The sequence below is a fragment of the Apium graveolens genome, chromosome 3 (genome assembly GCF_009905375.1).
Source record: "Apium graveolens cultivar Ventura chromosome 3, ASM990537v1, whole genome shotgun sequence".
Classification (NCBI taxonomy): Eukaryota; Viridiplantae; Streptophyta; class Magnoliopsida; order Apiales; family Apiaceae; genus Apium; species Apium graveolens.
Genome location: NC_133649.1, coordinates 158,837,390 through 158,852,230, shown reverse-complemented (window position 1 = coordinate 158,852,230; position 14,841 = coordinate 158,837,390). Strand labels below are relative to the sequence as shown.

The 14,841-nt window shown below is 35.9% G+C and overlaps 1 non-coding gene across 1 annotated transcript; it reads left to right on the top strand.

Moving 5' to 3' along the window:
- The first annotated feature begins 1,987 nt into the window (after positions 1 to 1,987).
- LOC141715831 (small nucleolar RNA R71) lies at positions 1,988 to 2,094 on the top strand. Its single transcript, XR_012572579.1, has one exon. It is a non-coding gene; the product is annotated as a small nucleolar RNA R71 (small nucleolar RNA).
- Positions 2,095 to 14,841: the final 12,747 nt, after the last annotated feature.

Genomic DNA, 14,841 nt, shown 5'->3' with positions numbered 1-14,841 from the left:
TCACCAAGACCAAACCTATCAACTGTAAGTGATGCACGAGAGGGACCATCTGTAAACACGGGAGGAACCGGTCGGTCACCTAAGAATGCATAACTCAAGTAATCTGGAAGTGGGTTGAGCTCAAGTGTGGGAGCTTCTTCAATAAATGGTTGAAAACGCTTGTGATAAATTTTCAGCTCTGTTAACCCAATAAAATCGAATGGCATATCCAACTTCCTCTTCCACAGAGGTGCATTCAAAACCTGCAGTTCCTCTGCTCCTTCTTCATCTTCAATAACTGATTCCCCTATTAAGGATCTCTCTAAAGTATCTGACTTTGGCAATTGCTCAGGCTTTAAATTCATGACAGAGTCAACCCACTCTACTTTAAAGCATTCCTTTTTAGCTGTGGTAACTTTATTTCCTTGAACATATTAAAGTGATCTTCTGATCATGAACCTTCATCGTAAGCTCTCCTTTTTACACATCGATCATAGTTCGGCCTGTAGCTAAGAATGGTCTCCCCAAGATAATGGGAATCTTCTTATCTTCCTCAAAATCAAGAATTACAAAGTCAGCAGGGAAGATGAGTTTATCCACCTTAACCAATACATCCTCCACTATTCCTCGCGGATAAGCGATGGAACGATCAGCTAGTTATAGTGATATGTATGTAGGCTTCGAATCAGGTAATCCCAACTTCTTAAAGATAGACAAGGGCATCAGATTGATGCTAGCTCCCAAATCACATAAAAATTTGTCGAATGACATATTTCCAATAGTGCAAGGAAAAGTGAAACTTCCAGGATCTTTAAGCTTCGAAGGCAACTTCTGTTGCAGCACAGCACTACATTCCTTCGTAAGAGCAACAGTCTCTAAGTCATCGAGCTTCACTTTTCGAGAGAGAATACCTTTTATAAACCTCGCATAGCTAGTCATATGTTCAAGAGCTTCAGCGAAAGGTATGTTGATATGAAGTTTCTTGAACACCTCCAGAAACTTCTCAAACTGCTTATCCAGTTTTTTCTTTTGCAGCCTCTTAGGAAAAGGAGGTGGAGGATAGATCTGTTTCTCCCCTGTATTACCCTCAGTTGGAGTGTGTCCCACAATTTTCTTCCTTGATTCCACTTCTGCTTCCTTCTGCACATCTTCTTCAGCCAAAACTTCAGATTCTGGAACTTGAGATTTTTCAGGGCTTGCAACCTTCCCAGACCTCAATGTAATTGCCTTAACCTGCTCTTCTGCTTCCCTCTTGCCTGAAACTTCTATATCACTAGAAAGCGTTCCTGATAGTCGATTCAGTAAGGTGTTAGCAATTTGTCCTATCTGGTTCTCCAGAGTCTTGATAGAAATAGCCTGGCTTTGGCATATAAGATCCTGGTTTTTGCACATATGTCTCAACTCTTCCAATTCAGATTTTTCATTCGAAGATTGACCTGCATCATGAGTTTGTTGTTGAAGTTGGAGTTGTTGTATTGGTGCAAATTGTTGCTGAAAACCAGGAGGGTTGAATTGTTTTTCTCTAAACTGCTGGAACGGCTGTTGCATCACATTCTGATTGTTGCTCCGTCTAAAGTTAGGATGATTCCAATTGTCAGGATGATAAGTGTCTGGAACTGGTTTCTGCGATCTCTGAAAGTTGCTCACAAACTGAGCTGATTCACTGGATATAGCGCATTGCTCCGTCACATGTGAACCTGTACACAACTCATAAACACTGATTATCTGATTAACGCCATAGTTAGCCAGAGAATCGATCTTCATAGACAACGCCTTTAGTTGAGCAGTAATAGTCGTAGCTGTATCCACTTCAAGAACTCCTGCTACCTTGCCATGTGGCAATCTCTGGGTTGGATACTGATATTCATTAGCAACCATCAGTTCAATTAGATCATAAGCTTCCTCATAGCTCTTTGCCCATAATGCTCCACCTGATGTTGCGTCGAGCATGGGTCTTGACTGTGCTCCCAACCCATTATAGAAGCAATTGATGATCATCCAATCAGGCATTCCATGATAAGCACACTTCCTAAGCATCTCCTTGTAGCGCTCCCAAGCTTCACATAGATATTCTCCCGATTTCTCCGCAAATTGAGTAAGAGCGTTTCTGATTGCAGCTGTCTTCACCATAGAAAAGAATTTAGTAAGAAACTTCTGAGTAAGATCCTCCCAAGTGGTGATAGAACCTGCTGGTAGAGAATGTAACCAGCACATAGCTTTATCCCTCAGCGAGAATGGGAAAAGCCTCAGCTTTATAGCATCTTCAGAAACACCATTGAACCTGAAGGTGTCGCAGATCTCTATGAAATCCCTAATATGCATATTTGGATCTTCCATTGGAGAACCCCCAAACTGGACTGAATTATGTACCCATTGAATTATGCCAGGCTTGATCTCAAAGGTACTAGCTGCGATAGCTGGCCTGACAATGCTAGATTGAATGTCATTGATCTTTGGTTGAGAATAATCCATCAACGCTTTTGTTACTGCTGCTGGATCTCCCATTGTCATGAGTACCTGAAACACAAATAAGTAAACCGTGAAAGTAAAAGAATCTGAGTCAGTGAACTTTAACAACCACTGATGACAAGCACATAAACTAAAAATTAATACCGAGTCCCCGGCAGCGGCGCCAAAAACTTGTTAGGACGTTAACATGCGCTAATAATACACGCAAATATACGCGTTCGCAAGTAGTATAAGATTTAGATCAAATTCGTTCCCACAGAGACTCTTTGGTTAATTTAAGAATATGCACCTATGTAACAATGATATGGTTATTATCCAATGCTAAGACAAATAACAAGTTAAGATTGTTTATAACTAAGAATTAAACTAAAAATTATAACTATAAGAACAAGAATGGTTGAATTAATATATATGACAAACATGGGATCTTAACTTCATTAAATACTTCATTCAATAGCCTTTTTGTTCTTAACCTTAGCATGTAATGGTGATGACACTAATCAGATAACACCAAACTAGTAAATGCCAACTTTCGTTGTACGAATACCCTACTACCAAGCATCCATAAAAGAGATAGAAGTTGAATAGACACCAATTATGCTTAGTCCTTATATGTCTATAAGAATTGAAAACATAACGGTGTAATACACAAGTTATCTCTCGTGATTACATAGGGCAAGTAAGATGGTTAAAATTACCTACGAATCATGCATAATAATAACACATGAACCTATGCTAGCATGGCAAGTTCTAAACCTCTATATTCAATTTCACTTCAATAGAGATTAACACGCTATCTTATATGTTAGCTACGCACATAAGACGAATAAGCACAACCAATACTAGAATGTCAATCAATCACTGCACACCAAGATATTGAAATAAATTAACTAAATAAATTCATAAATAAATCCGCTAGAACCCCACGATAACGATTAGTTTATAATCGAACTCACCATCATCATGGATTCCAATGTAAGCATGATACAAAACAATATAAGAGTACTAGGGTTCAAAGACAAATCAAAAACAAGCATCCAAGTATCGCCTAAATCAAAGAAAACAAAAGTCTTTTTCTCTGTAGCCTTCTCGTACTCTCTAGGTCTTCTTATTTCTCCCACAGGTCTCCTTGTTGTTAAAAACGTCTTTTTATTGGTATATATAGGCTCCAGGATGACCAGAACTCTCAAAATCTTCAATTTCGACTAAAATCAGGATTCTATGGCAGAAACAGGGCGCGGGCGCGCTGTTTTCGGGTGCGGCCACGCTGGAATAGTGTTTTCAGCGGCGCGGGCGCGCTGGTTCTGGCGCGGCCGCACCGACCTTCTTAAAAAATTTTGACATTTCTTTTTTTGGTCGTATCTTGAGTTCTGCTCGTCAGAATTAGGTGATTCAACTGCCCACACGAAACTAACGAGATTCTGTACAACTTGAAAATGGCCTAGGCTTCCATTTCTGATCTCTTTTCAGCATATTTCCTTAAAAAGCTCCTTTCTTCAATTAACCGATGCCTGAAATATAATAACACAAAAACACGTCAAAAATTCCAACAACTTGAGTCCAAAACTCCAATTTAAGCCTTTAATGAAGCGTCCCAAGTAGATATAAAATCCAATCATTAGATTTATCGATGAACTGCGGCAAGTATAGCTGATAAAAGTCCAGAAAAATAGAGAACAGACTCACTGCCATCTCAGTGAATACATGACTCAGACTCACTGCCAAATTCAGTATGGCACCAGAGAACAGAAACCGGAACGGAATGACTCATGTAAAAGACAACATAGGTAGCAAGCTGGAATAGAAATAGAAACAGAAACAGAAACTGGAACAGAAGTAGCAGATTTACCATTTTCCAGTTTCTCATGCTGCAAATACTCCTTTGGTTCCGCTCTAAGGTCAGTGACACACTCAGAACTTCTTAGCCAATCTTGGCTATAAACTAAAGCTTCAGGTGTCTTTGGTGAAAGGGAACTTCGATATGCATCGATAGTTCTTCCACCGGTGCTAAAAGCGGCTTCCGAGGCAACAGAAGAAACCTTCTTGCCCAACACATGCTTAGCTAATTCCGAAAGTATCGGGAATCTCGTGGAATTCACCTTCCACTATGTTAATATGTCAAAGCCCTCACCTTTTCTTTCCCTTGCATCAAGTAAGTAAACATCAAGTTCCGATTTCCCCATCCCTCGTTCATCATAATCTTCCATATACTTTTCAAAATCATTTTTCCATGAGAAATTCGGTTGATTTGTTTTAGGCGTAGAAGAAGAATTTGCATGGCTTTTCGAGTTCATGTAATAGTCAAAAAGTTCTTGCAATGACTTCAATACTTTTTCACGCATTAGAACATTTTTAGTAGATCCTTTCCCATTAATTTTGGCAAAGCAAAAATCTATGTAACTCATCTTATTTTTTTGATCTAACACAACCGCCACATACAATAAGAAATTTGTATTATCCATATTGTCCCAATACTTATCGTACTTATCCTTCATTCTTTTAGCTATATCTCTCATTAATATATCTTCACATGAACACAATCTTATAATGGCCTCTTAAACCTTTACAAGCTCAATAAAAAAGATATTGGAAGTGCAATACTTGGAACCCGATAATTTTAAGGTAACATCATAAAAGATTTCTAAGAATTTCATGAAAAGATTGACATTACCAAAATCATCATGAAGAGGAGCACCTTCTACAACTTTTTTCTTCTTCTTCTTTGAACTTTCACCGACAACCTCAAGATCACTCCCCTTAAAGAAATCTTCATGGTCGTTATCTTCAACAACCATTCTTATAAAAGCTCCCTCATATTTTACCGCAACCTCCAACATTGTGTAAGTTGAATTCCACCTAGTATCAACATCAAGGCACACCATCTTATCACATTTTATCTTCTCTCTTTTTACACATTTTCTAAATTTTTCAAGCCTTGTTGGAGAAGACCTAACATATCTAGTTGCATTTCGAATTCTAGAAATTGAATTGTATTGTTCTTTCAAACCATCTTTGACTATTAAATTCAAAATATGAGCACAACATCGCAAATGGAGAAATTTATTCTCCAATATAGCATCCGGTCCTCTAAGAAATTTCTTTATATGTGAGATTGCTTTATCGCTGGAAGATGCATTATCTAAAGTGATAGAGAATATACGATCTATCCCCCATTGTGCAAATAAATCAATTAACATCTTCCCGATTGCAACCCCTTTATGGCTTCCAATTTGAGGAAAGTTTAGAATTCTTTTGCACGTCTTCCAATCATCATTAATCCAATGAGCCATGAGGCACATATAATTAACGTTTTGTACGAATGTTGTGACGGCCTCAACCCCGGGGTCAGGAGTTGACGTCACGAACAACAACCATAATTTAATATAATCAAACTCATAAACACGACCCTTTTCTTTCCAAAATCTTTGCCAGTTTTAAGTATGACTTAGGTTACAACTATTACAAAACCAAACAAATCTGACACACTAACTTATTACAGCAACTCAACAGACCACATCTGGTATGACACTACCTTAAAAGGAGCCTGGTACGGAAGGAACTGGAACTCTTCCCTAACTATAACGAAAAGATCTTCTAAGCATCTGCAATGTACATATACAAAACATTCTGCAAAGGTGAGCAATCAATTGCTCAGCAGTACCACTATATGAATAACAAATAAACAATTTATGATAAAACAGTTATAGGAACAGAAATTATAACTCGTTCACAAGTAAAATAGATATAAACTGGATATCAATAACTAGCATGCTCTGTAAAATAATAACATCAGTCAGGTACTGTGTATAAATACCAGAGTCCAATTTTAGCATGCTATTTTCATTTATAACTCAACTGTATAAATCACTTGTTCCTTTACGCGAATCACAAAACCAAATCAGATACGTGTTGGATATGTCAAGACGGCTTATCAGGCTATCAACACCAGACGGCTCCATCTGCCATCCCATAAACCTGTTCCGGAACTCAGAGACTAGCTAAGTCTCTGACCTGCTGGACTAATCGGTTAAATAGTACGCGCAACCGAGTTAGCCGCTTACGCAACCTCAATAGGCCATTCTTGTAACGTCTCGGAAATATTATGTAATTATTTTTATCAATAAATAATTATTATATGATTTTACGTGAATTTTGGTGAATTATTTGAGGGTTGATATTAATATTTGGATGTTTATTTTGTGATAAAATTAGGATATTTTAATTTTTAATTATCCAGAATTAAATATAGATAATTTTGGTATTTTTTTTTGGATTATTATATGATCTTATAAGAATTTATAGAATTATTAATGATTATTTTTACATAATTATAAAATTACTCCCACTTCAATTGTTTTTGCGTTTTTACAACCTGAAACTCTTCCGAAAACTCCTTCCTAACCTAATCTGATAATTCTGAACACTTTTCATGTTTTGACTTTTTCGATCCGGGGTACGGTTGACCTGTACGAGTCCCGATGTGAAATTTTCGATACGCAGATCATTTTATAGATCGATAAACTCCATAATTTCAAAAGGCGAGATATTATCACCTTATTTTCGTATAAAGTGTTTTATAGGAAGCTCTGTTTTGATAATTATCCAATTCTGATATTAAAATCGTATCGTCTTTTTAGTTACTTAGCGGCTAAGAAACTTATTTTCGGATCCGATATGTAAATGTAATTATTGAATTATTAATAAATAAAATGCGTGATGGTTCTGTCAGATATGGGTTGCTGTATTATTAATTGTTTGTGATTTGTTGAATGCGGAGATTAATTTTGTAATTAATTATCGAGTGGTATGAACTTAATTCATTTTTAAAGTGATTATATTGAATATTTATTCTTATAAATGTTAAAATTGGTTTATAAAATTTAGAAAACAATATTTTATTAATTATTTATCTTTAAATGATTTTCTGATTTCATTAAATCGTAAAATCAGTATTTAATTCCAAAATATTTCCAAAATCCTGAAAATTTTATTTTATTAACTTTTAAATATTTCGAGAATTTTAAAATTGTTTTGAGAAATTTCTAGTTTTTATTCACCCGCGCATTTGTTAGTTAATACGTTAAATGCGGGTTTGATGCGCGTTCCAGATTTATTTAAAAAGAAAATTTTGAAAACTTTATTTTGATAATTTTTGAATATTCTGATATTTCTGGAATATAATTGTAAATTTTTCCGACAAATTTTAGGCACACAATTACTTCGTTAATTTACGAAAAATGAGTCGGAAATTAATAAAAACGGGATACAACGAAAATAAAATATAAAACAAAACCCCTGCATCCCCTTCCCCGTATATTACTTTCTCTCTCGGGTTCAATCTCTCGGGTAATCCCTTCCCTTCGATCTCCCTCTCTAATCTCTCCTCTCAGACTCTCATCTATCTTCTATGTATCTCTCTTATTCGATTAATCTCTCCTTTCTCTCCTATTTTCTTTTCATGTGGCGTCCTGTGATTTATTCCACTGTTCTCTTCCTTTTGTTTCGGTAATTCCACTATGCCGCCTTCATTTCTTCTCCGGCCGCCGCCGGATTTTTCCTTAGGCTAGGTGGCCCGTGTACGTGTTGTACTGTGTGTGTATCTGTGTATTGATTGTGTGTGTGTTTGTATTGACTATGTGTGTGTGTGTGTGTTATTGTGGTCTGTGTGTGTGTCATGCTGTATTCCCCCTTGTTCTATGCTGCCTGAGTTCCTGGTTAGTCCGTTCTGGTTCGACTGCGGCGCGTATGCGTATTATGGCTGTGTTTGTGAGTTCTGATTCAACTGTGTTGCTTTGCTGTGTATTTGCTCAATTCCAAGTAATTAGAATTGAATTTTTGGTTTTGGAAAATTTCATTCATTTAATTCCTTTAATTTTCTGCAGAAATTATTGATTGCGATTCGTGAAATAAAAATTCATGCGTGAAATGATTGAAATTATCGGTGGAATTTATTTGGAAACCCGAATTTTATCGGGCACCAATAAATTTTATCACTGTTGACGATGACTTTTAACGACTCAACAGTGGACCGTGATGAATTAATTTTGAGTCCTAAATTATAAATAAATAAAATTAGTTAAGAAATTAATTTCGAAACGAAATGAAAAATAAGATAAGAATAACAGTAAATAATGATTGAATTCATATCGGTGGTTGGAATTGGTAATTGGATTGTGGATTGGATTGTGTTGTGGTTGTTATTGTGATTTGACGTCGATTTGATTTCGACAGGTAGGCCGATAAACAAAGGAGACGCTGCTCGATTTTCGGGAAATTAATTCCGAAATTACGGGAACGTAACCTATAATTATCGGAGACGTCTAATAACCATATATATATATATATAGTTATATTATACGAACTTAAGTGTGATTGAGACAAAATAATTTACAAATAATCGATTACACTGTTTTTTCAAAATGACGAATATATATATATATATATATTCCGAAAATAAATACTGAACCGAGTTTCAAAGATGTGAACCATAATTGCTATGTGTATTTCAATAATACATATAAATATGAGTTTGGTTATGAAATCGTATGGGTAGAATAGGATAGCGATTTGATGTTAAGCTTAAGCGGTTATCTGAATAAGGGCATTTCAACCCTGTAGGTCCTAGAGGGAAAACCCGAGTATCGACATCGGACTAGGAATGATCTAGTGATTAGACGTCGAGATCAATGAAGTTCCAATTGAAGGGCCTGAGTGTTGGGATCGTATCCAAAATGGGATAGTAGTTTGACGGTAAAGCCGAACGTTCAAGTCGAACCAAAGTCAACCAGTTTTAGCGATTAAAGTTTATTGAGGCAAGTATTCCTGATTTTCCTTTTTAAAATACTGCAACTATTTCTTCGTTCATATTCTAAGTTCAGAATAGTTAAATGTTTTACATTTCACTACAATTACTCTGATTATGCATATTCCATTCATTATTATTCCTGTAATTCGATTGCTCTCTTGAGAAAATATCCATTCTTTCGGGTTATTTGCGAACCCTGAATTGGGATGTTTCGAATTCAAAATGATTTGATATCAAAATACTCCACGGGCTGGATAGTGATATTTTGGGGATTGAGTTTTACTTAATCCTAAGGGCCAGGACATGACCGGTGCCTTGAGATGGGTCGTAGAGCCTAGGGACCCGACTGGATCTATACAGGTAGGTATAGATCTGCACTGTATCCTAACTGATCAGCAGGATATAGATGCGAACTAGTGTCCAGTCTAATTTGTTGTTGATCGCCATTAACGACATTCTCTCTCGAAAGGTTTTCATGATTCCAAAACCGGACAAAACCCTGATTCTGGAGAAGAATCTAAGAATCTATTGTCACTTTTGGATTTATAGTTAGAGGCTGGTGACAGCCAATGTTTATTCGTGCAACTCACTCAAATAAATAGAATTGTTTAAAATTGTTTTGAGATTTTGTCCGGAAGTTTTTCCTTTGGTATTAATGCTTGAAACTCAAATTATATACTCGTTGGGCATTTTTGGCTCACTCTTCCTTTGTAAATTCTTATTTCTTCCAGAAACAGATAAGGATAAAAGTTAATAGCTTTGATAGACAGCAGAAGTTAGAGAAATCTCCACTGCGAGAAGTTGAAGAAGTTAGAAGCAAATGACAGGAGCATTAAGACAAAGGTATTTTCACTTGTATTCTAGTTATTGTAAGTTGTAGAAGGTTAGATTCTTATTTCATACCAAAACCTGTAAACGATCCGGATTCAAGGGGTTAATTGAATATTCTTTTATTTTATGTAAAAATTGTTTCGTGACACCAAATCTTGACCCCGGATTTGGGTTGTTACAAGTTGGCATCAGAGCTGCAGGTTATTGGTCACTGAAATAAGAATAGGTGAGAGTAAGATAGGAATGGTAGGCCGTACAAGATAGGAAAGACCCTAGGCATACTCATGTTAAGATGAGTTGAGTGTGAATTAGGGTTAGTAGATCCGATATGGAGTTGGTAAGATAGGATTGTTGAGAAAGTGTAAAGCAGATATCGCAACGCTATAGGTATATTGAGTTCTCGGATCCTACAGTAATGAGGAATCGACAGATCGACGGAGATTGGGTATGTTACCCTATTTTCATATGGTTTTAAAGAAAATGCGATTGAGTCTTGTAAGAACTTCGTGACTTTTAGGTACGATTTAACTTAGAATTAGGTAATATGACGAGCTCCACATCAGAGGCAACCAGTTGATGGAAGCTGATGAAGAACCAACGTTGCACATTTCGAAGGCATCATCATTGCAAGAAGATTCTTATCACATATCGGGCGCTGCGCGAGGAATAATATCTACCTTCCTAGATATAGGAAAGTCTAGTAAGGAAGTGCGACCCTATCTACAGACAGAACGTCGAATCGCATGCGTGGTTGTAAGCATAACGTCAAGGACGACGACAAGAATGTCAAAGACAGTACTAGATGTCAGCGTTACGGTGGAATTGCGAATAAAATGATATATAACGGTAAATGAAGTTTCGTCGACTAATAAATATGAACGAAACCCAAGGAAAAGTGGAAAAGGTACCAAAGTGGAGAGACCCTTATATAGGCATTCTTTTAATTAGACATTTCATTGGTAAATCAGGAAAATAGCAAGTAACTCATATAGTAATGACGAACAAATATTTGATTTTCAAAATTTTAAAATGAGTTTTCGAAAAGGATTTTCTTAATAAACTTTCAGAAAATTTTTGCACGAAATAAGTTTTACAATTTGGTTGTCGAATTACTATTTATGTTCTTGTTATTAAAAACAGAAAATGACCTAAAAAGATAATGGATTTAGACTCAGTGTTGTTATTTCGGAGGACCAAGTAGACCCATTGGCAGGAAGAACGTTTCAAGTTTTTGTGAAGGATGAAAGTGAACATTGTTGAATAATATCAATAATTAAATCAACATGTTAAAACATTATTTACTCTATTCATAGAAATTGTTAAAAATTTAACGAAATTCGTGATTCGAGCGGTTAGAGGGTGATTGAAGAAAATGAAAGAATCTTCTAGATAGTTGGAGAATAATCGTATTTCTATCGACGAAATTGAGGTGTTATGTGATCGATGGGTATTTTACGTGACATAAATAAGATCTAAAGCAGTGATTTTAGATCTCGGAACGACGCGATTAAGATCAAATTATTGAAGCATTTGGTGTGAAGGCATTTCCATACATCATTTCGAAGCAATGATACGACTTGAATCGTGAACCTCTATTCGAACGATCCTGAAGGCAGATGTAGGCGGAGCGTGGAAGGTGATCAACATTGACATTCCTTCTTCTAATACGATAGTATATGTTTTTCTTGATTCTTGAATACGTATGAGCTTCTTCTGTTGATAAATTATATGAGGCGGAAATGAAAGAAAAATTCATGTATTCCTTCTGAATTGTTTCTCTTCTCAAATTCTTGATTCCTGATTCCTGATTGAGACAACAGTGTTGTGATATGACACTTTGTCGAAATGATGAAGAGTCGGGTGGGATGCCACCTAATCATGTGTTGTATGCCATATAGTAGGAAAGACTGGCCATCTTGAGTACGAATATGGTTGTCTCATTCTTCACTCATTTTTCTTCCTTCAGTTTTCTGATTTACAAATTCTTCCAATCGGTTGTTGCATTGTTATTCCTTATTCCGTTTTTCAATCAAAATCATGTTCACAAACTCTCCTCTTGCATCGAGTATGTTCTCTGACGATTACAAAAGAAATAGAATAGTCCCGTGCGACAGGTAGAGTTATGTGTCGAAGGAGTATATGATTGCAAGCCGATAAGTGGGGGACATTTGCGAGCAAGGAAGAATGGATACACCGACAACGCGGTCATAGCAAAGACATCAAATCAGACAGTTGTTCATGTTACGAGGATCTCATCAGTATGGTAGGTTACATTAACGTGATGCACTTCAAATCAGAGGATTTTGATGTGAAATGAATGGTTAACGAACCGTAACAAATAAATTAGTAACAAAATAAGGAAGTAAAGTTGTGTGCATCAGACGGAGCAAACGAGTATCGGGACGACGATCAAAGATCAAGGAAATTCTGAACAATGATTCAGACATGTAATTACTACGTGAAACATCCCTTCATCGTGGGAAGATATTTGCCGTGAAGATTCAGGATGGAAGAAATCTTAAATGTAATTGAACTTCAAACATGTTCTTCAAGAAATTATGAAGTTCTCAAACTTGAGTAAATAAGTGATGGTAAATTTAATACCCACAACCGGATCAATGACGAAAATTCGATACGGGAACATAAGTGAAAATGAAGTAATAATGATTCGACTTTGGAATCTTTTAAGGAATAATGATCTGACGACTGAGTTTCCTTCAGATTGCGACAATAATAATGAAAACCATGCGTGGTTGTTAGAAGATAAACAGAATAATTAAGAAACTTAAGAGGGTAGCATCAAAGATAAAAGATTGGATGCTGCATAATCCTTGAAAGTAACTATATACAATGGGTAATGACAAGAGATAAGTTAAAAGAATCACAAAATAAAATCCTTGAAAAACAACAAGATAAATCAATTAATGACATTTTGTAATATTCTAAAATATATATATATATATATTAATCCTTGTTGGTTCAAGACCTTAGTTCAGTTCAAAAGATAGATGATATGTCAGTTAATAGTACAGGTGTTGATCAAAATGTTACAGTTTGAGTTATGGTGAATGGATGAATTTGGTTGATAAAAGTGGATGGGTATGATTGTGAATGCTTTGATTGATTGATGGTGTCGGCCTGAGTCCGACTGGTAGTCAATGATATAGGGGAAGTGCTGCCCAAATTTTCAGAAATTACCCTACATTTATGGAGAAAGAAGTATATTGTCGTTCTCGTCAGTACTCCAAATGATTGCAATCTCGGTTCTTGAGAAAGTGTTATGACCAAATCGACTTTATATAATTGGTCTTTGATTCTAGTTAGCTAATCAGCACTTGGTTTAAGTGGTCAGTTAAAAGAATTAATCGATCAACTTTACCAACTAATGATCAGTTAAATGAAAATCAATTCCAATTAGATTAAGTCAAATTCTGACTTGATTTTCAGATCCGAAAGCAAAGCAATTAGCAATTTGGAGGAAGTAATGGCATCAGCAGAAGTGGAAATTAGTAAAAGTAATGTAATATTGCTGCAAGCCTGTGCGAGATTTTATCTAGATGAATACGCCTTTTCAATAGACAAAAGGAACACAAAGTTATTAGTTCATGCTAGTGAGAAGAATATTTTCAAGAACTGAAGGTACGAGATAAAGCAAAGAGATTCTATTATCCGTAATAGCGTTCCAAGAAGGACTCGGATGTATACCCATATCGAATGACGAGTTAATGGAAGCTACTGTAAAGTAGTGGAGAGAACGTTTGCAATAACTGAAGATCCAAAATAGGGCAAAGAAATGTTACCATCTATAATAATACTCCATGAAGGATGTGAATGTACATCAATATCGAATTACGATTTAATGGAAGATGCTGTGAAATACTGGGAAACTCGCAAATTCAAGCATCTAATGTAAGACGGAGACTGATGAAGTCCGCATGTGAACTCAGGGAAAAGAGATGTTGGTCAATGAGGAGAAGTCAAATACGCAATCTGTGATGAGTTAACCAAGGCTAAGAAAATAGCTACTAATGAAATTCGATAATTCTGTTAGTAAGAATTTAAATATTATAAATAAAAGTCTTCATTCCAGTGTGAAATCCAGAAATGACCTATCCAATAATAAACATATTAATATTACTAAGAAAAAGATTTTTATTATGTTTAAAAGAGATAATGAATAATGAGAATGGAGAAATTATGAAGAAAAGAAGTGGAATCAAAAGGATGATAAAGAAATTTTGTAAAATAATCCAGAAAATATGCAAGTTGGGAACGTCGGTTGTGTCAGAATTGTTAGGAGAATGAGGTGAAATGTCGATAGTTGGAGATAGGAATTCGTTCCAAAAATGCGTGTAAACAGGAATGATTAAACAAAGGTATTGATGGTGAACTGCTAGAGAAAAACGTTACAATGAATCTCACATCGGAATTCTCCAGAATGAAGCCCCGAAGGTTTTAACGGATGATTTACCAAGGTTACCTCAAAACATAACTGTGAAATTTCTCATTGGTTACTGAACAGAGTCAAGCGAGTGACAAAGGCCCCATATCGTATGGCTAAATTGGGATTAAGTAATTAGTGAAGGAAACTTCAGGAATGTGGAATGAAAGAATAATAAAATAAAGAATGTTTCACGCTATATACAAAAGTGGTCGTGACGAAAAGAGAATGGAGGTATGAAGTTATGCATCGATTATCAGAAATTGTAAGTCTGAAGATTAAATGAACATAATGTACTAGGAGTATTTGGATAGTG